The sequence below is a fragment of the Lissotriton vulgaris genome, chromosome 3_1 (genome assembly GCF_964263255.1).
Source record: "Lissotriton vulgaris chromosome 3_1, aLisVul1.2, whole genome shotgun sequence".
Lineage (NCBI taxonomy): Eukaryota > Metazoa > Chordata > Amphibia > Caudata > Salamandridae > Lissotriton > Lissotriton vulgaris.
In genome coordinates this window covers 1832019203-1832039095 of record NC_141689.1, presented here as the reverse complement: position 1 = coordinate 1832039095, position 19893 = coordinate 1832019203, and the positions used below count along the sequence as shown (strand labels likewise).

The 19893-nt window shown below is 44.0% G+C and overlaps 1 pseudogene; it reads left to right on the top strand.

The window, feature by feature from the left end:
• Positions 1 to 19236: 19236 nt before the first annotated feature.
• LOC147728509 (SLC35A4 upstream open reading frame protein pseudogene) lies at positions 19237 to 19606 on the top strand (annotated as a pseudogene).
• The last annotated feature ends 287 nt before the right edge of the window (positions 19607 to 19893 follow it).

Sequence of the window (19893 nt, the reverse complement as noted above, 5' to 3'; positions counted from 1 at the left end):
CCAGTTTCGCGCCCTTTGCCTCTTACAATTGGGCCGCGTGAGCTAGAGGCTCCGTTGATTTTGACTACGGGTTGTGGTGAAAATCTTTTGGGCCTGGATTTGCTTAAACGTTTGTATGCAACCTTGTATTGTTCTCCTGCGGGTGTAAAGCTTACGTTGGGAGAGAGGGTTGTCTCTCCTATATACTTGTCTCTCGATAAGCTTCCACCGGAGTTGAGTTCTCTTCCTGCGTCTTTGTGGGCAACAGGTCCCAATGATGTGGGCCTGCTTGATATCTCACCTTATGTTGTTCAGTTGAAATCCAATGTGCGATTGCCACGCATTCCCCAGTATCGTATCTCTCTTGATGGTGAACGAGCACTGTTAGCGATCATCTATGATTTGATCGAGAAAGACGTTATTGAGGAAACACGGGGAAATGTGTGCAACAGCCCTGTACTGCCCATTCTAAAACGTACTGATCCTTCGAAACCACCTGTTTATCGTTTTGTTATCGATTTACGGGAGGTGAATAAAATTGTGATTCCTCAGTTTCCCGTTGTGCCTGACATCACGGCGCTACTGACTCTGATTCCAGCTTCTGCATCATGGTTTTCGGTGATTGACTTGAAGAATGCGTTCTTCAGCATTCCCATTGCGGAAGAGAGCAGAGACCTTTTAGGTTTCTCTCTTGGTGGACGCAGCTTCCGGTTTAAACGCGCTCCTCAGGGCTACTGTGAAAGTCCATCGATTTACAGTCAAGCCTTGAAGGGTCAACTGGATGCGTTTCGGTTGCCGGCTGGTGCGGCCTTAATCCAATACGTCGATGACCTATTGGTGGCTGCAGATAGTCAGGACATTTGCAAAATCGCTACGGTATCGCTGCTGCAACATCTCTGCGAGTTAAATCACAAGGTGTCACTTTCTAAACTCCAATATTGTTGTCAAGAAGTGACCTATCTAGGTCACTTATTGTCAAAGGAAGGAAGGCGGTTGACCCCAGAGAGAATTGCAGCGATTGCGCGAATGGCTGTGCCAACAACCCAAAGAGATGTGCGTGCCTTTTTAGGTATTACGTCGTACTGCAGGCAATGGATTCCTATATTTTCATTGCTAGCGAAACCATTAGTGGCTCTTACGTGCAAGGATGTTTCAACTCCTTTACCATGGACGGAAGAATGTCAGAAAAGTTTTTCTGAATTACGTGATTCATTGTGTTCGGCTCCTGTGTTAGGTACTCCTGACTATAGCAAGCCGTTTACATTATATGTTCACGAGAGGGAAGGTTGTGCGTTGAGTGTCTTAACGCAACCTTTTGGTGGAAAGCAACGTCCATGTGCATATTTTTCCTCGACCTTGGACCCGGTAGCTAGAGCATTGCCGAGTTGTTTACGAGCGACGGCGGCAGCCGCGGTCTCCATCCGACAATCAGCAGGATTGGTCATGGATAATATGCTTACGGTGATGGTTCCGCATGCAGTCGACACCCTTTTAAATCGTACGAAAACTCAGCACTTGACGAGTGCGAGGTTGTCTGGGTACGAGTTGACGCTGTTGGCAAGCCACATTCAAATAAAACGTTGTAATGTTCTGAACCCGGCAACTTTGTTACCAATTAGCTCAGAGTCAGATGAAATAACAGAACACGATTGTTATTTGAGGACAGAGGAGGAAACAAAAGGTCGAGTGGACCTTAAAAACACCCATTGGAAGACCCAGATGGAATACTGTATGTGGATGGTTCATGTTTCAAGTTGCCGAATGGCGATGTGACTACTGCATATGCTGTTGTAACGTTGAATACTGTTGTTGAGACTGCACGACTAAATCAGAATTCTGCCCAAGCCGCAGAGCTGATCGCTCTCACTAGAGCGTGTGTGTTAGCGAAAGGGAAACGTGTGAATGTGTTTACCGACAGCCAATATGCCTTTGGCATCGCGCATAGTTTTGGACGGTTGTGGAGAGAGAGAGGTTTTCTAACATCGCATGGTACGAAGATTCAGCATGGCCAGCTTGTGAATGATCTTTTGGATGCACTTACGTTGCCTAAGCAAGTGGCGATTGCCAAATGTAGTGCGCATCGTAAGGTGACGGATGATGTTGGTCGTGGTAATGCGTTTGCGGATGAGACTGCTAAGGAGACTGCCCGGAACCTTAGCACTCGAATGTATGTGACGAGTTCGGTTAGGTGGCCTACAGAATCGAGCATGTGTGAGGACACTATCGAGAGTGTGAAAGCAATTCAGAATGAGGCCTCCGAGACTGAAAAGGCGAAGTGGAAAGAAAGTACGGGAAAGTTGGATGCGAATGGTTGTTGGATTGATTTATCGGAACAGAAAAGATGGATGTTGCCTGATGCGTATGTGCTGGCTGTTGTGACTATGGCGCATGGGTTAGCACATATTAGCGCGAAAGGTATTTGCAAGTTGTTGTCCCCCGTGTGGAAGAATGATTGTATTACGAAATGTGCTGAACGCTTGGTTAAGAATTGTATGGTATGTATGTTGTACAATCCTGGTAAGGGAACCCCAACTCCTCCTGGTAGTTTTGCTCCCCCTTCATGTCCCTTTGAGGTGATTCAATTGGACTTCATCCATATGGAGCGATGCAATAACCTGAAATACGTTTTAGTTGTGGTTTGCGCGTTCTCCCGATGGATTGAATCCTACCCTCTTAAGGACAACACTGCTTTGTCAACTGCGAAAATCCTACTGAAGGAATACTTTCCTCGGTACGGGATGCCTAGAGTTGTGTGGTCAGATAACGGAAGTGAGTTCGTGGGGAGTGTGATGAAGAGTGTGTGTAAGGGCCTTGGAATTAATCAGAAATTCCATAGCGCCAATCATCCCCAGTCAGCTGGTTTGGTTGAAGGGTACAATGGCACCCTTAAACTAAAACTAGCAAAGATTCAGGCTACGACTGGTCTCTCGTGGCCTGACGCTTTACCTTTAGCATTACTGTCAACAAGGGCAACTGTACACTCCCGAGTAGGGCTCAGTCCCTATGAAATAGTGTTCGGTCGTCCTGCCAATGTTTGGGGGGTCCCAAGACCGGGTGCCTTTTGTGATCTTGAGTATCCAATGTTGATCGATTATTTTCATGACTTGACTGCTAAACTGAGGTTAATTCACCAACAGGTTCACGAAGCATTGCCGACGCAGACGGAGGGTCCAGGCCACCAGCTCCAGCCCGGAGATTGGGTGGTAACGCGAAACTTTTCGCGCAAGAACAATTTGGATCCCAGGTTCACTGGACCCTACCAGGTTCTCCTTGCCACGAGAACTGCCGTTCGTCTTGAGGGACGGAAGAATTGGGTGCATGCCACCCATACCAAAAAGGTCCCTATCCCGTTGCCAGCAGACTCGTGGGTGAGGAAAGGCATTGCATCAACTGAAACCGAAGGATTGCCGGCCTTTGTGCCTTTCAGTGACGCACAACTTGTCGGAGAATCCTCAGAGCAGCAGAAAGACACTGTTGAACATTTGTCAGCAAAAGACTCAAGACCAGAACATTCAGCTGATCAACAGGACGTTGTCCCTTCAACGGATCCTTTGTTTGACGAACAGACACGTCCTGGGAAAACCCGATACTTTTTGCGATCCAGCACCAGAGACTAATAAAAGATCCTGTTCTGTCCTTTGACAATTGCATTATCCCATTTTCCACGATCAGTTTGAACACTCATATCATTGTGAAAATTTTTTGTATATATTCATTGAGCGTCGTTCCTTATACTTTTCGCTTCCACAGCTGAGAAACATTGTTTTTGCATATATATTTGTGAAATAAAGACCGTAGGGCCGCGCGCGTACTTCCTTCTGGTTAGTAGGTCTTGACACTAGGTTAAAGACCGTCGGTTCCTGGGAACTCCTAGGGATTGACTACTGCTACACAGAACGAAGTGCGTCAAGAAACGTTGCGGACGGTCGTAGGGGATGGCATTTTCGAAGCTGACGGACTTGGAAGGAGCTCAAGCGCAAAGATTCAAGCTGCAGCAACTCAGTCGTACCAAATGTTTTAAATTCCAAATATTCGTATTGTTTTTGACTGTTTCTGCGTTATTGGCGGGTGGGGTGTATTACACGATGTTTTACTTCTTACCTTCTGCCATACCTACTCCTACCCCTGACCCTAAACTCACCTCCACTGCATCTCCTCATTCTTTTCATATCTTACCTGAACATGAGCAGGCTAGACGTGCAGAATTCCGTAACAATTCCTTTATTCAGCTCCTTCACCAGCATCAGTTAGTGGTTAACACTACTAATTGTTGGGTGTGTGGGTTGATGCCACATACTACGGATAAGGGAATTCCATATCTGGTGTTACCGTATAGTTCCCAAGGGTCTGCTCGAGCATTTCAAACAATGTTTCGAAGCGCACTGGGTTTCCACCCCATTCGAGAACCACGTTCCCCCTACTCTGGTCCTACCTCGTACCAAAAACCTTTGTCTATAGCAATAGAGGATTTAGATAGCGATATCTATGATCCCTCGCTTATTCCTGAAGAAGAGGTACAAGCCTATAGGGTCCTAAGTAGAGGCGAATATAGTGTGTTCACTAGTGAAAAACAGCTTAAAAGCTCGCCTCCGATATGGGTCGTACCCCACATTGGTAATTTTTGTCTAATAGGTCGTGGCCGAAGATCGAAAGCCCGACTTGGAGAGAGTGCTTGCACTGAAAATTACATTTTGCCAATGGTCTCGTCCCCTGTGTTCCTGGCTGCCAAGGGTACCTACTTTATCTGTCATGATCGTGCGTATGCATGGTTGCCCTCTGACTTCATGGGCTCATGTTTTATCGCAAACTTGTTGCCTCCGACGTTTACTGTAGATGCAGATTATCACAAGACTAGAATTGTGAGAGGTGTAATTAGCGAAGAGGATACTGCCGGTCAAGAGGCAGGGGACTTTTTCAAGGGTTTCCTCCCGTTTTGGGGACCTATGGTTAATAGTAGGAACCTAAGACAGTTGACTCGAGTGGTAGAATCGACAGCTAATATTACTGCCAGTGCCCTTGGTAATATCACCACTGAACTTCAGGCGGATAGACTTATGACGTTACAAAACCGTATGGTTTTAGACGTGATCTTAGCAGATCGAGGTGGGGTATGTAAGGTGATCCATTCGAGCTGCTGTATTTTCATTCCTGATAACGCTCCGACTGTCTATCAAGCCATCTCTAAGTTGCATAAGATCTCCGAATCCATACACGTGGATGTAGGGGATTGGACGCTACTTGGATGGTTTTGGGGCCTAATGTCGACTTGGGGTTGGAAGATTCTGATGATCATCGGAGTCGTTGTGGCGTTCCTGTTCACGTGTTGCCTTTGTGTGCAGTGCGGTCCTGCCTTATGTGGCCTCTGTGCTACAACGTGTATGAGACAGCCACCTGTTACCAAGGGGACTCGGTTGGACAGAGCTATGCTACAGCAACATCTCGATGGTCTGATGAATATCGAATATGATTCCGACTAGTGCTTGCCTGAGGGCAAAAGGAGCGTCTGAGGTTCCGTGACAATCGTAAGTGATGTTTTCGACTCGCACGAATATGGTCGAGTCTGGTATCTACGAACCGCAAATGACGAGTTTAGTAAGTGTGCGCAGTTTCGCTGTGCTAACTTAAACCGTTCGTTTGTTATGTGGGTTTTTCATCTGTACCCACGGGTTCCATCTTAGATACGGCATCCATTTTGTCTCTTGCCCTCAAGTAGCCAGCGAACGGACGCTGTCCGCTTCGCGACCCTGGGACTCCCAAGATAATTGCGGAAGACACATGTTCCTTGTAAGTGTCTTTATGACGAGGGGGATGATACTGTAAGGCAGATGGCCCCGCTCGAGGCTCATCTTGCCGTGCCGGTTTATTGTCTCAGCCGTGCATCTCATTAGGCACGTCCCTATGATGCCTGTATCTCGTGTTTCCCGATACCTCCCCTTTTACACCCTTTCCGATCTCCCCACTGTTTCCATCTTCCTCTGCACCTGTCTTCGTTCCTATTTCGATCTGTTTTACTGCCGATTGGAATGCACTAATGTTGGGAAGATGGGTTTTTACAGTTGGGAACCGCCAAATGTTTCCGCACTTATGTTCCGGACCTTGTGTGTATCAAAGTGACCAAAACGACCCCTCTGGGGGATGATTGTGGGAACCAGGTTGTAAACCTTTGTGTATCATGTTGTCCTATGGGTAAATTCTGTATAAAAGGAGCGATCCACAGAACCAATTTGAAGCAGTCTCCCCAAGTTGCACGTGTTGTACTTGTCGTGACTTCTGTGTTCCCTGCAGTAAATAAACCTTGAATCTTTGACGCCGAAGGAAGTGTCCCGTGTCTCTGTCATTCGTACGCCGGAGCAGGTTACCCACGAAGGTTTCAGGTGTTGTGCCCTGGCACCGCTGGGTCTTAAAGAACCCAGTCCTTCAACCACTCACTGGCAGTGATCGATTTAGGCCCGGGCGATGCATAGTCGGGCACTAACAATCGCAATTGTTATTAATGAGCCAAGAAATGTATCCAATCCCCCTTTATATCCCAAAAGAACATCTTTTATTCTCAATCGAAGTTCACACTTTGGGCCACAACACTGCATGTCACATGTCCTAATTTTACTTAGTACTGAGTGATTGTCCCTATCATTTGGACTATGAAGTTTTTTTCCAATTAGACTGGAGTCAGTCCTAGCCTCATCAAATGTTGCGTTTTAGTTTTAAGCAGGCATAAGTCAATGCTATGGTTACACTGATACGGGGTATGTTTTCTTCAGGTATAACGTTACGTTATATTAACGTGAAGATTCTAACTACATGGCGAAAAGCCTGTCCTTTATAACATTGTTGGTGTTGTGGTAGATGGACTTGGCTATCCTGAGGAGACCCACAACATTTACTGGGTGGGTGGAAACATCAACACCAAAGAAGGGAGTGTCTTCAGCAGATTTATTTCTCAGCACAAGAATATACTACTATATTGGCCATTGTGGCATTTAATAGTGGGGCGTTCCTTTAGTTTACATTGTATTTATATATATTATAATGTCACTGATATCACTTTGTACTTTTGAGCACCTTTGTAAACCTGTGTACAGAACAATATCTTTGAATAGTATCAAATCAAAGTCTCTTTATTCTGATTCTAAGAATCATAAAAGAATATTTACAAATTTGTTTATTCAGTAAAAACATCATTAAAAGAAATTCCAATGGAGACTGAAAGTTCAGTGGCGATTATGTAATTAGGTACAGAGAAATTATACACTTTGAAATTTTGGTTAACCAAAACATTATGGTACCACAACTAAAATTCCATTAGGTGTGCTTAATCACTCTCTTTGATTCTGGCATCAATAGAGTGGTTTTTGCCCACAACCTACTCAAGTCAAGTTCCAGAAACCATTTTCGGATGTGTACAAACCAAGGGAAGATGAGATTGACATCAAGTTCCAGTAGCTCACGCAGACTCTGCTTATATATGGCCAATTTTTCAGTGGTCCGGATTCTAACCCAATAGGACAGGGAAATGGCTAAATGCACCAGTCTTTTTATGCCAATATCATAACTTAGCGGAATTAGTGGAGTGTTTTGGGGGAGGTGAGTAAACATTCTCAAAATAGTATTTTCCCCGACAATAAGGGGCTGCAAATTTTCTCCACCTCATAGCTCTGATCCGTAAAGGGCAACAGTTTGAGCCTTAGCTTTGTAGACTTCCAGGGCCGGAGAAATGGCCTTAGACACAGTAGAGTGCTGTTCTTTTATGATGGGTATAAAAGTTTGTATTGAGATTGATTTAGTTGTGACTTTCAAGACAATTTGGAATCCATTGTTAACAAAATTAGAAACACACTCCAGTGACAATTCTTTCAAGACTATTTTCCTTTTGACGTTTTTATACGGTTTGATAGCCATGTATTTAGTCTTAGCAGGGTTTATCTCCAGCCCCTTTAGTCTGCAATAGTGGCTGAAACTATCAAGTAGGTTTTGTAATCACTTTGGCATTTGGGAGATTAAAATGGAGTCATCCGCAAATGTTAAGGCACAAATATGGGTCCCTCTACATGTGGGTGAATTATGGGCGGATTTTTGCAGATGTTGGACCAAGCCATTTACATATAATGAAAATAGTGTAGGTGCAAGGACGCAGCCCTTGCGCACGCCCCTCCTGACCGGGATCTCATCTTTAAGCTCCCCTCCTATACCCCATCGTACCATTGCGAAGTTGCCCTCATGAAGCCTTATTATCTGTGTCAAGATCTCACCTGGGACTCCCTGCTGACCTAAGGTTTCCCATAAAAGATCTCTTGGGATTGAATCGAATGCAGTCTTTAAAATCTATAAAGGCAACATACAAGTCTCCAGGTTTTAAACCTGTGTACTTCTAGGCTAGGCTTAAGAGTCTAAAGACTTGGTCTATAGTGCTTGTTTTGAATCTTAAGCCAGCCTGGCAAGGAGAGAGTATGTCGTTCTCTAGTAACCAGTCATTTAGATTGCCCAAGATTTGTTTGGCAAAGACTTTCTCCAGGGTATCTATCAGGCTTATTGGCCTGTAATTTGCGGGGTCCTCTCTTCTACCCTTTTTATAAATGGAGACTATCTCCACCCCTTTCCAGGATTCTGGAATGGGCTCTCCCCTAGCTATTGCGTTGCTCAGAAGATTAACGTAAGGCACCCTTACCTCTGGGGCATGCTTCAAGAGGTCCCCTGGTATTTTATCTGGGCCAGGCGCCTTTGCTGGCTTAATTATGCGCAAATAGAGGTGTGGGGTCCAACTCCTGATCAGCCTGGACCTCAATAATTGAAAAACAGAGCAAATTGGCTGATCAGGATTATTGAAAACAGTTTTGAGAACAACACAGCCAAACTGTACTGTGTAGCCAAGAGGTTGTATATTTCCAAACAAATTTATTGAAATCTAGAAATGAATTTGCATTATTTCATCAAAACACATGACATCCAAGAGGCATTCCATCAAAACAGTTAGTGCAAAAACATGAACAAATATATACAATATATACAAGAATACTACAATTAAGGAAAAATACAGTTAAGGAAAACACTAAAGATTTTTGGTGACACCAACTACTATGCTTCAAAACAAATTACATAGCACAATAGTTACGATGTATACAACTTTAACAATTTATAAGTGAAAAAAGACAGTCCTTTGCTAAAAAACCAGTAGACAGACGGATCTGGAATGGATTTGCCTGCCTGCCTCACAACACCTGTGGGTAGAAATTTTTGAACCTAAGAGATTCTAGGTTCTCCTCTGGATGAGGACTGGGTAAAAGTATACCTTCTCGGCCGACACAGCGACTGCGTGGGGAAAGTAGATAAAGCCACCGGAAAGAGTTCTGGATGCGATGTCAAAGGTACCAGGATCCGACGCGCCCTAGGCGAGGTGTGTAATTCATAGGCGACTCAGATATTAATTTTCTATAGTAGAGGAAGGCTGCACCGAAAGTATGCTCCCGTGGAGACAACCGAGCCGGGAAACGATTGTGATTCGTTTCCCAGTCACGAACAACTCCAGACTCCGCTTTTCGAAGGCTCGAACTGGTTGCGGCAGATTGATTCTCGCCTCGCTGCGTTGAACTTTCCGCGGCTCGGTTGTCTCCACGCAGTCACTGTGTCGGCCGAGAAGGTATACTTTTACCCAGTCCTCGTCCTGAGGAGAACCTAGAATCTCTTAGGTTCGAAACGCGTTGACTCCCAGCCTGTGTCAAGAAAAAGGGCGCAGCTAGGGACTAATTCAGACCACTCATGTGGGCCCTGTCTGTCAATTCCAAACATTTCTACCCACATTGTAAATGCAGCGGACCATGGGTGGCGGATCTGTGTCGCACAATAACTGGCGCATCCCTGGGGATGAGCCAGTTATTGTAAATCTGCCCCTATACATTTAGCCAACGAGGGAGCACTTACTGATTAGACAGTAGAAAGTACTCCAGTTGAGTAGAGGTATTGCACAAAACTGTGGCATCTTCGTGGACAAACACGCAGGACGGGATTCATTCTGCCCCCTGTTAGACTTGTTTTTTGTGCCCTTCTGCCCTCTGTTAGACTCGTTTTTCCCTTGTTTTTCTGCCCTTCTGCCCTCTATTAGACTCGTTTTTCTCTTGTTTTTCTGGCCTTCTGCCCCCTGTTGGACTAATTTTTTCCTTGTTTTTCTGCCCTTCTGCCCTCTGTTAGACTCGTTTTTTGTGCCCTTCTGCCCTCTGTTATTCCCTTGTTTTTCTGCCCTTCTGCTCTCTGTTAGACTCGTTTTTGTGCCTTTCTGCCCCTGTTAGACTCGTTTTTTGTGCCCTTCCGCCCTCTGTTAGACTCGTTTTTCCGCCCTTCTGTCCTCTGTTAGACTGGTTTTTTGTGCCCTTCGGCCCTCTGTTAGACTTGTTTTTCCCTTGTTTTTCTGCCCTTTGTTAGACTGCTTTTTGTGCCTTTCTGCCCTCTGCATCACCACATCATCACTCAGCGCTACCCCAGCACCCCTCAGCACCACGACAGCATCACTCAGCACCACCACATTATCACTCAGGACCACCACAGCACCACTCAACACCAGCACAGCATCACTCAGCACCACCACAGCACCACTCAGCACCACCACAGCACCACTCAGCGCTACCACAGCATCACCTCAGAGCCACCACAGCATCACTCGGCGCCACCACATTATCACTCAGCACCACCACAGCACCACTTAGCACCACCACAGCATCACTCAGCACCACCACAGCATCACTCAGCACGACCACAGCACCACTCAGCACCACCACAGCACCACTTAGCGCCACCACAGCATCACTCAGCACCACCACAGCATCACTCAGCACCACCACATTTTCACTAACAAACCACCACAGCACCACTTAGCACCACCACAGCATCACTCAGCACCACCAGAGCATCACTCAGCACCACGACAGCACCACTCGGCACCACCCCAGCATCACTCAGCACCATCCCAGTATCACTCAGCACCAACACAGCACCACTCAGCATCACCACAGCACCACTCAGCACCACCACAGCACCACTCAGCGCCACCCTAGCATCAATATGCGCAAACATTCAGCAACAACTGGTTGAAATATGTTCTCTCAATGTTTCAAGCTTTATTACAAATGTCACAAAAAGATGTTAATATTTCACTTCTGTTTTTGGATTTTCGTCACAATAAAATATACTGAACATAATCTTCACAAAAGTTATTTACAAAAGTTTAAGCTATTGCCATTATAAATTGAAATCACTTTTATTTAAGTATAAATTATTTAAAAAAAATTAAAAGCCATTGTAATTTGTAATATCAATAAATCTAAGTCACGTAAATACAAAACATGTTGCATTACAAATGCTATAGGTGTCACATTTGCGAAAGTTATAACTATTGGCATTGTAAATGACAAAGCTATTAATTTAGCTATTTTCAAAACCAGCACATAAATAAAAAAAATTGTCATTTACAAGACCAATATCTCAAACTTTCCTAATGGGAGACCTATTGCCTTGCAAATGCTTGTTTTTATATCTGTCAGTGCTTCCTGTTGAGGTTTAATTTTCGTGACAGGCGCCTCATTGCCTACTTGTAACTATTCTCTGACCCTGCTTCAAGGGTCATAGCAGGGTCAGAGAATAGTTACAAGTAGGCAACGAGGCGCCAGGAAGCACTTACAGGCTTACAGCAGCAGGTGCCCAAGTTGAAGTTAATTTCTGTGTAACCCTTTTGTAAAAGGTTACAAAAAATTAGCTTCAACTTTTGCACCTGCTGCTGTAACCCTGTAAGTGAATAAAAAGGTTGCGCCAGGGCTTGAAGATTTAAATGTTTCTTCTTTGGAATAATTCCAATAAAATCACATTAGTTAGTGCAGAGTGTATTTATTGGCACATCAAGTGAACAGCCAACACGTGCTTCACCCCTAAGCAGCCAGCAGGCCTGGGGCTTCTTCAGGGCAATATTAATATACTTATATAGTTCCGGCTTGTAGCGTGGTCATAAAGATAAACGGTTAATCTAATAGTCACGGCGCAATGCCTGGTTTCTCTTGTATCGAATCGGATAGCAAGACTTGCACTAACTAATGTGATTTTATTGGAATTATTCCAAAGAAGAAACATTTAAATCTTGAAGCCCCGGCACAACCTTTTTATTCTCTTCCCAAACAAGGGTGTAAGGGGTGTCCCCCTGCTGAGGTCTGAAGCGCAAACAGATTGGAAGCTCATTAAACTGGTTAGTAAGGGCTTGCGATCTTGTTACCCCTTCAACCTGTGCATGTAACCCTGTAAGTGCTTGTCTGAAAATTCGTCAGCGGATTTTACCTCGATTTCGTGAGATTCCAGGATCGCGAAATTGCGGAAAATCCACAAATTCCGCGAGCGGAACACATTTTCAGCTCATGCTTAATTACAAACCAGCTTTGGGCCCTCCTGCTGAGGGCAGCTTTATCTTCTGCGAGAGATACAATCTTTACTGATTTGTTTACCAGGACCTTGAAGCTTTTCTGGGATGAGCAGGAGTCCCATAGGTCCTATAGAGCTAGCAGCTTGATTGCTGAATGAAGGTAACTCATCGCTGAACTATCATTTCTCCTTTTGATTTCCAACCACAGGTGTGAGTTCAGTGTGCCCGGCACGGCCCCCTTTATTTTAAACCGGCACTTGGCGTAGGCCCCTTTCCGTGAGATTTGCTGCTTTTGCAGTCCGAACTCTAATCTTATTTGAGCTGGTGAGGTGAATTGCAGAAGATTGAATATTATTCTTTGGGCCTTGGCGACCACTGTGTCCAAAGTAGCCTCGTCTCTTCCTCTCATTGCTTCACTTCCGTAAGTGATGGAGGGTAGCAGCCACGCTCAAAGCACTTCTAGCAAAGGGAGAAGGTTAGGGCCGGTTATTTTTTGCTTGATGTTTTTTAAAGCACTTGCCAGTGTGGTCCCTCTGCCTTTGATGGATGCTTTCTGTTTGGAAAATGAGCCGTTTCTCTCGAATATGATTCACAAATACTTGTACTCCTCTGTTGGCACTAACAACCGGTTATTCATTGACCATCGCAGGTAGGGTTTGTTGAATCCTTGGTTTAATACCATTACTTTAGATTTTTCCAGGTTTATGGTCAGCCCATTTTTGTCAGCAAAGGTGCTTGTGGTGTTTATCAAATGCTTGAGGCCAATACGGCTGATTAGTAGCAGGTCATCTGCGTACAAGAGGCTCGTTAGAGTTAAGCCCCCCAGGTTCGGGGCGTGATGGTTGCATTTGTCCAGCTCGGTGGAGAGGTCTGAGACAAAAAGGTTGAACAGGGTTGGGGCCAGAACACAGCCCTGCTTTAGCCCTTTGGTAGTTTGTATTCTCCTAGACAGGGTGTCTCCCGCTCTGACTTTAATCTGGACCCACGTTTCAGAGTGAAGCAAAATTAGCTGGTTTAGAAGGTTTGTCGGAATTCCCCACCATGCAAGTTTGGCCCAGAGTATCCCCCTATCAATGCTGTCAAAAGCTGCTTTATAGTCTGTAAAGCAGACGAATAGCGGTTTGTTGATTTTTTTGGAGGCGTCGGTCAGAAGAGAAAGGGCGAGAATATTTGTTGTAGTTCCCAGACCTTCCTGAAAGCCAGTTTGATTGATGGGAATTAGGGTTTTTCCTGAGCCCAAACTGTAAGCTCATTTAGTAAGAGCCCTGCATAGAATTTGGCTTCAATGTCGATTAAAGCAATGAGCCTATAGTTTTTTGGGTCTGTCATGGCGCCCTTTTTGTGGATCGGTGAAATAATTGTTCTTTTCCAGGAGTCAGGGATTCTCTCACTTTCCAGAATGTTATGGTAAAGGGGAGAGAGTGCATCCACCCAGTAGTTCAGAGAGTCAGAGTCAGAGTCAAAAATACTTTATTCGATTATTTTAAAATCATAAAAGTATACTACACACACATTTCTAGAAGAATACACATACATACACAAATCAAATCAATTCAATAATACAATACAGTTACAGGCAATTGTTAAAAAACGGTTAAAAACGATTAAGAACAATTGTGTGGAAAAAAGTCAGAAACAATTAAAGCGTTAGAAATAATTCATGTACCCTAAAAACCATCAGATTAGTTGTATAGGTAGTTTCATTACCATGTTACTTCATCCTGAGAGCCTGAACACAACAGGGAGCAAAAAATGAACAGCACATGATGGCAAAAGTTAATCTAAACCTTGGCTATTCCATAATACATTCCGTCATTGAAGTATTCAGTAATCTATACCGTTTGGCGCGCATCGCTGCTACCAAAAAGTTGCCAACCCCAAACATCACGATAGGGGTCTCCATGAGTTGTAGGAACAACAATGCGGGTTTCACTTGCTTAAATCCCTTGTCCCTCAGAAGTGGTAAAATATATTTTTTCCTTCCCTCAACAAAAAAGGGACAAAAAAATACAAAGTGTGTCAAGTCTTGATCAGTGAAGGCATTATTTTTTTCCTGCGTGCCTTAAGCCTCATTAATTCGAACTGGATGTTATCAACTGGGCCGTGTATATGAAGACTGCGCAATACCCTGTTGATGTTGGTTTTTAACGCCCTTGGTTCGGCGTCCTGATGACGTGAGAGGTGGATTCTTTCGCTTCCTGCCTGCTTGCATGAGGTAGGAACAAAACTGGGTCTTGGCTCCTCAACAGAAAGGCTAAGCCTAATTATACTTGAAAAACAACACAAATGCCAGTACTGAATAAAGTTTTTTCGGGGGGGGGGGGAATGTAACCTCATAGGAGCTGCTATGAATTAAACATTGCAGTCTTGTATATCTTTTTATTGCTAATTTATTATAACCATTATTTTGGTCGGAGAATTTTTATCATTTTTTCAAAAACATTTCTGTGCATATATAAATATAAATATACAAAATATGCAAATATATACAACAATTACAAACACAAATAAAGGACAGTTCCTTGTTACATTAACAACACAACCATCATACACCTTTCTCACTCCAATCGCTCTATAAACATTCACACACTCTTAACAAAAACAAAATAGTTTAAACAATACCACTGAGGTATAGGTCCCCGAAAAAACTTTATTCAGTACTGGCATTTGTGTTGTTTTTCGAGTGCTTGCATGAGGTGGCCCGACATTTTTTTGTCTTACTATTCCTTCTGTTAGCCAGTTTTTTTACTTCGTTGGGTCGAAGCTTTCCATGAAGTTCTCTCATGCCATTAAATGAGTGGTGCTTAACTGCTTGCTTTCCTCCCATCTTTGTTTCGCAAGGGACTGGAGTTGTTCTGGATCGCGGGTGTTGCATTTGATTCGCCGGTGGTTTGCTGTTATCATTAAATTTGTGTTGTCCATTTGGCAAATAGCTGCTGTTCCTTGAGCATCTAGTATAAACTCTTGGTGTTGGTGGTTGCTGTAATCCTGATTTCCTGATTAAGTGACTAGGTTTTCGGTCTGGATTTATGAGCTCCCATCTGGGGTTTGGCAAAAAAAATAATTCTGCCAGCCTTCTATGAATTTGTGTAATAGATCAAAACTCCTGCCCTGGATTCTCGAGGAGGTTTAGCTCTTCACAAAAGGCCTTATAAATATTAGTGAAGGGCTCAATTTGGTCTATTATAGTTGGCTATTTAACAGATCCCCGATTATTACTAGCTGACGGTTGCAAGTCCTTGCTTCCGGAATCAGTAGGATTAGTTCGATGGGTTAAAATCATCCTTCCAGTCAGTTTTAAGCATAATGGAACGTGATCACTCTCCTGTCTGCTGTCTACCTTAAAGTTCTATATATAGACCCAATGCGCTTTGCTCACCATTATATAATCTAATCGCGAGCTGTAGTTCCCCTTAGTGAAAGTATTTTAATCATTCAAGATCTGAGGTGAAATGACTGTAGCAGGCTCTAAGGCCTCTTTCAATGGTAAAGTGGAGAATTTGCAATGCTGAGACAGAGCACTGGAACCTATGGCTTGTATTGAGGAGGGGAATCCCCCTTGCCAATTCGTCCTCCTCAAAGATACAATCCATTCCGGCCAATGGTTCATAACAATTAAAATTGCCCCCCAAAAGGATGACTCTATTGGGCTCATTGGGTTCAAGAATTTATTCTAACTGATGAATAATGGGTGATTCTTTGTAAAGCAGTCTTTGTCTTATGTATATGTTGAAGAGGAGGTTCCTTGTCTTATTCGGGGACTTTACTTTCAATCCTAAAATGTCTGGGGAAGCGATATTCATATTTTCAATAGTAATTCTTAAGTTAATTTTTATCCACATTATCAGCCCACCCAAAGGTCTCCCCTTGTTTGAAGAAACAGCTTCTATACTAAATGTTCTATACCCTAGTTTATTTGCTGGCTCTCTGAGCCAAGTTTCTTGGAAAAATAGATATCAAATTTACTGATATATTCCTGCCAATCTGGTGCTTCAAGTTTATGTATATGTATATGTTCCATGATTTAATCTTCAGATTTTCTAGAGACTGGTCTACGGTAGAGTTGTGGCATAATCAAGCTGGGTACCATGAGCTGTGGTATCGAAGATTGGGGTTTTAGGTGCCTCAATTTCATGTGGATGTGTCCTGAGTATACAGGGGTCTTGCGTGGGTAGATGATTGTGCATTGGTAAGTATGACACATTGTCTGTCTGGCTCAGATCGACATTAGTGATTGAATTCACTCTACGCTGTTCAGTTAGTCAATCTACAGCATCCAGGATGTTAGACCCTTCTATGGCATGCAAATCATTATTGCCCTTAACTAGAATAGTTTTACTCAGTCTAAAATTAATCCCAGTCTCAAAGAGTGAATGGGTTCTTAAATTCAAAGCTATCAGGTTATCTGCAATGTACTTATAATGAAAGGTTAACTTTAGATCGTCCATGTTTCCTGGTTCTTGGTGAAGGCGCTCAACTTTTCCTATATCTGATCTTACAGCAGAGAGGCAGTGGCACTTGGTTCCTATTCAGTGATTTACTTTATTTTTTAGCGAGCCCTCATCCTCTCTGAGGTCTTGCTTTAGCCAGGTACATTCGTCATGAAGACATTATAAGTATTTGTCTTGGGCTGGTTTAAATATTGTGGTGCCAAGAAAAGGTTTGGTAGCTGTTGGGTACCATCCCATCCTGGACCAAGTTTTTCCCGAGATCCTTCGTATCTTACATAATTGGGCCTGCTTGTGGTGTAAGCTTTTAAAGACGTTGCATTGGAGCACTCTTGACTAGATAGAAGAGGCATTCTGGGTCTTGAGTTTAAAAAAGCCGCTTGGTTGCCTAGCACAATAGTGGTTAAGTTATCTTAGTAGTTGTTATCATATATGTTCATCCTAGGAATAGGGAGAGGGGGTTGACTGGGAGGGCACCCAGCTTGAGAGGTCTCATTCTAGGTACAGTTTAATGTCCTGTTTTGGTTACTACTGTTACTTTGAAAAGTGCCCATCTCAGGCAGAGTAGGATTAATTTGTGGTGGTAACAGCCCAATTACTTTTTTGATGGCCAGGACCCCATCTTGTATTCTATTTAATTTTTGTGAAAGTTCAGCCATGAAAACTTGTATGTCAGTACTTTCGGTTTAGGTCCTAGCTTTCCTTCAACTGGTGATCTGTGGATTGTTATATTGAGCCCGTTTTGTTTGTACTGGTTGGTCTTGCACTTGCCAGTTTGCCAGTGGGGAATATCTATTAGAACAATCCACCAATATAGTTTCGACATTTGTCAACCTGGTTTGGTCAGAAGTTGATAGGTCAGAATTAGAAGGGGTAACTTGAGATGGATTACTCTTCTCTTGCTTTGTGTGAGTGATGGCTATTTGTGATATTGCCTCGCAGTGGACTGTGACACTAGATGGAGGCGGTGTTTGTGGTTTGGCTTTTCCTGCCTTCTATAGTATTACAAGATTTTTTTTGTTCCATTATTTGTTCTATCCTTCCCATTAGCTAGTGTTGTCTCAATTTCCTTTATTAGGTTTTCATTTGCATGCAAGGTGCAGTTGTCTGCTGCTGAATTAGCCGATTTATTGGTCTTTTGAACCTTCTTTCTTCCTGTAGCAGCCGCTGCAACCTTCCTCTCCCCCATTTAGCAGGAGTAACACAATAACTTCTGGCATTAGATTTAAGACAAGGGAGGTGGGAAGCGCTGCGCCTTTTTGTCTATTGGTATATAATCAAGGAAAATGTTGTAAGCCACCTAGCTATTCAACTGTTCCACACACCAAGAAGTAAACTACCAACAGTGGCCTTCTGGCAATGTAATCTACTGCGAAAAAGGAAGTAAACAATTTTAGAAACAAAAAAATAAAAAGGCTATACATATGAAGGACGTTCTAGACAAAATCACAGTTTCTATCAAGCTCCCTTCAAGAGAAAACAACAATTTTAAGACTTCTGTTCCAATTTACCAGGGCGAGGTCTCACAGTCAACACCCTTAATTTCCGGAGGCTGAATTAGCATAGAATGCAACAAGTGGCAGTTTATGGCTTTGCGCAGCACTTGATTATAGCCAGTTCCAAGTCAAGGGCCAGGTGATGGAAAAACCGAAGGATAAAAATAGAGTTGAATAACTAAATCCTACCTACCGGTAGAGCAGCAATGCAAAGACAGAGATAAGGGAGGGGGGGCAGCCCTGCCCTGCCTACTCCTGTCTCTGAAGGGTGCGGACATGTCTGCCCCTGGCCTGAGCATCGCCCGCATGTGTCCTACGCTGCTGGAGCCCGCAACGTCTTTTCAAGCACCACCTGTTGCTGTCAGTGACGTGTGTGGCGGTGCAGGCTTGTTCCTACAGTCCTGGTCCCCCAATGAGAACCGCAGCAGCTGGTAGCAGAGAGACAGGCTTCCTGTGCTGCAGGAGCCCACAACGGCTCCTTGCGCTCTCAGTGACGTGTGTGGTGGTGCAGCCTGGTTCCTGCAGTCCTGTCCCCCGATGAGAACTGCAGAAGCTGGTAGGGTGACCAACCGTCCGTAAATTTCATGGACCGTCCGTTATTTTAGTATGATGTCACAAGGCGTCAGTGATTTGAGGTCCCCAAATTACGGACGTCCTACAGCCATCATACTAAAATCGAAATGGGACATTTTTCAGTAAGGTATGCTGTTACCCTATGAGAGGCCGAGTTAAAAGTTTTCACTCTGGGCCTCTCGCGCCTATCTTTCAAACTGTAGAGGCTGCCTGCAGCGACCCCTCCCGGACCTCTTGCAGACTGTGGAGTGGCCCATTGTCATTCTGAGAGTACAGCTGATTAGCACTTATAGAATGACAATGGGCCCAATTGTAGGGACAACATGCTCCCAACAATTTGCCGGTGAAGATGGCTGACGACAAGGGTTCTACAGAAAAAGCTGAAAGATCTGGCTTTTCTGAAAGATAAATTGGAAGAATTGCAGCGTCAGATGGAGGAGGAGGTGCAAGCTGGCGTGACCCAGGAAGGCTAGTTGCTAAGTTCTCCATTTCTGAAGGGCTTCCTTGCGGGGTATGTGGTGGACTACCTCCGAGCCTCAGCTGTCCCAGGTTTTGAACTTTGAGCCTGGTGCTATGCAGCTCAGAACTATGCTGTTCCGAACGTCAAGCAAATTATCAGTGATTACCTTAGCTCTTTCAAGAAAGGGCGCCCAGACAAGCAACGCACCCAAGATATTGCAGCTCTCATGCTGCTAACCTTAAACAGTTTGCATAATTAAATATGTGCACACCTTCTTAATGAAAGAATTGTATGCTGTTTTTTTGTTGACTCGGAAAGGTGTTTGACAACTCAGCCGGTCTGCTCACACACTACGAATTAGGAGGCTTAGTTTGGGGGTCTATACAGGAACTAAGGAGCCTTTTCATTTCCCTTCTGACCTGGACTCTTAAGATATAGTTGTACTATTTTAATAGTTGATGTATAAAGAAAGAGTTGGATTTATTTCAGCAGAAATTTCTCATAATGGAAAGTGCACATTACTTCAACTGGTTTCCAAATGTCAAG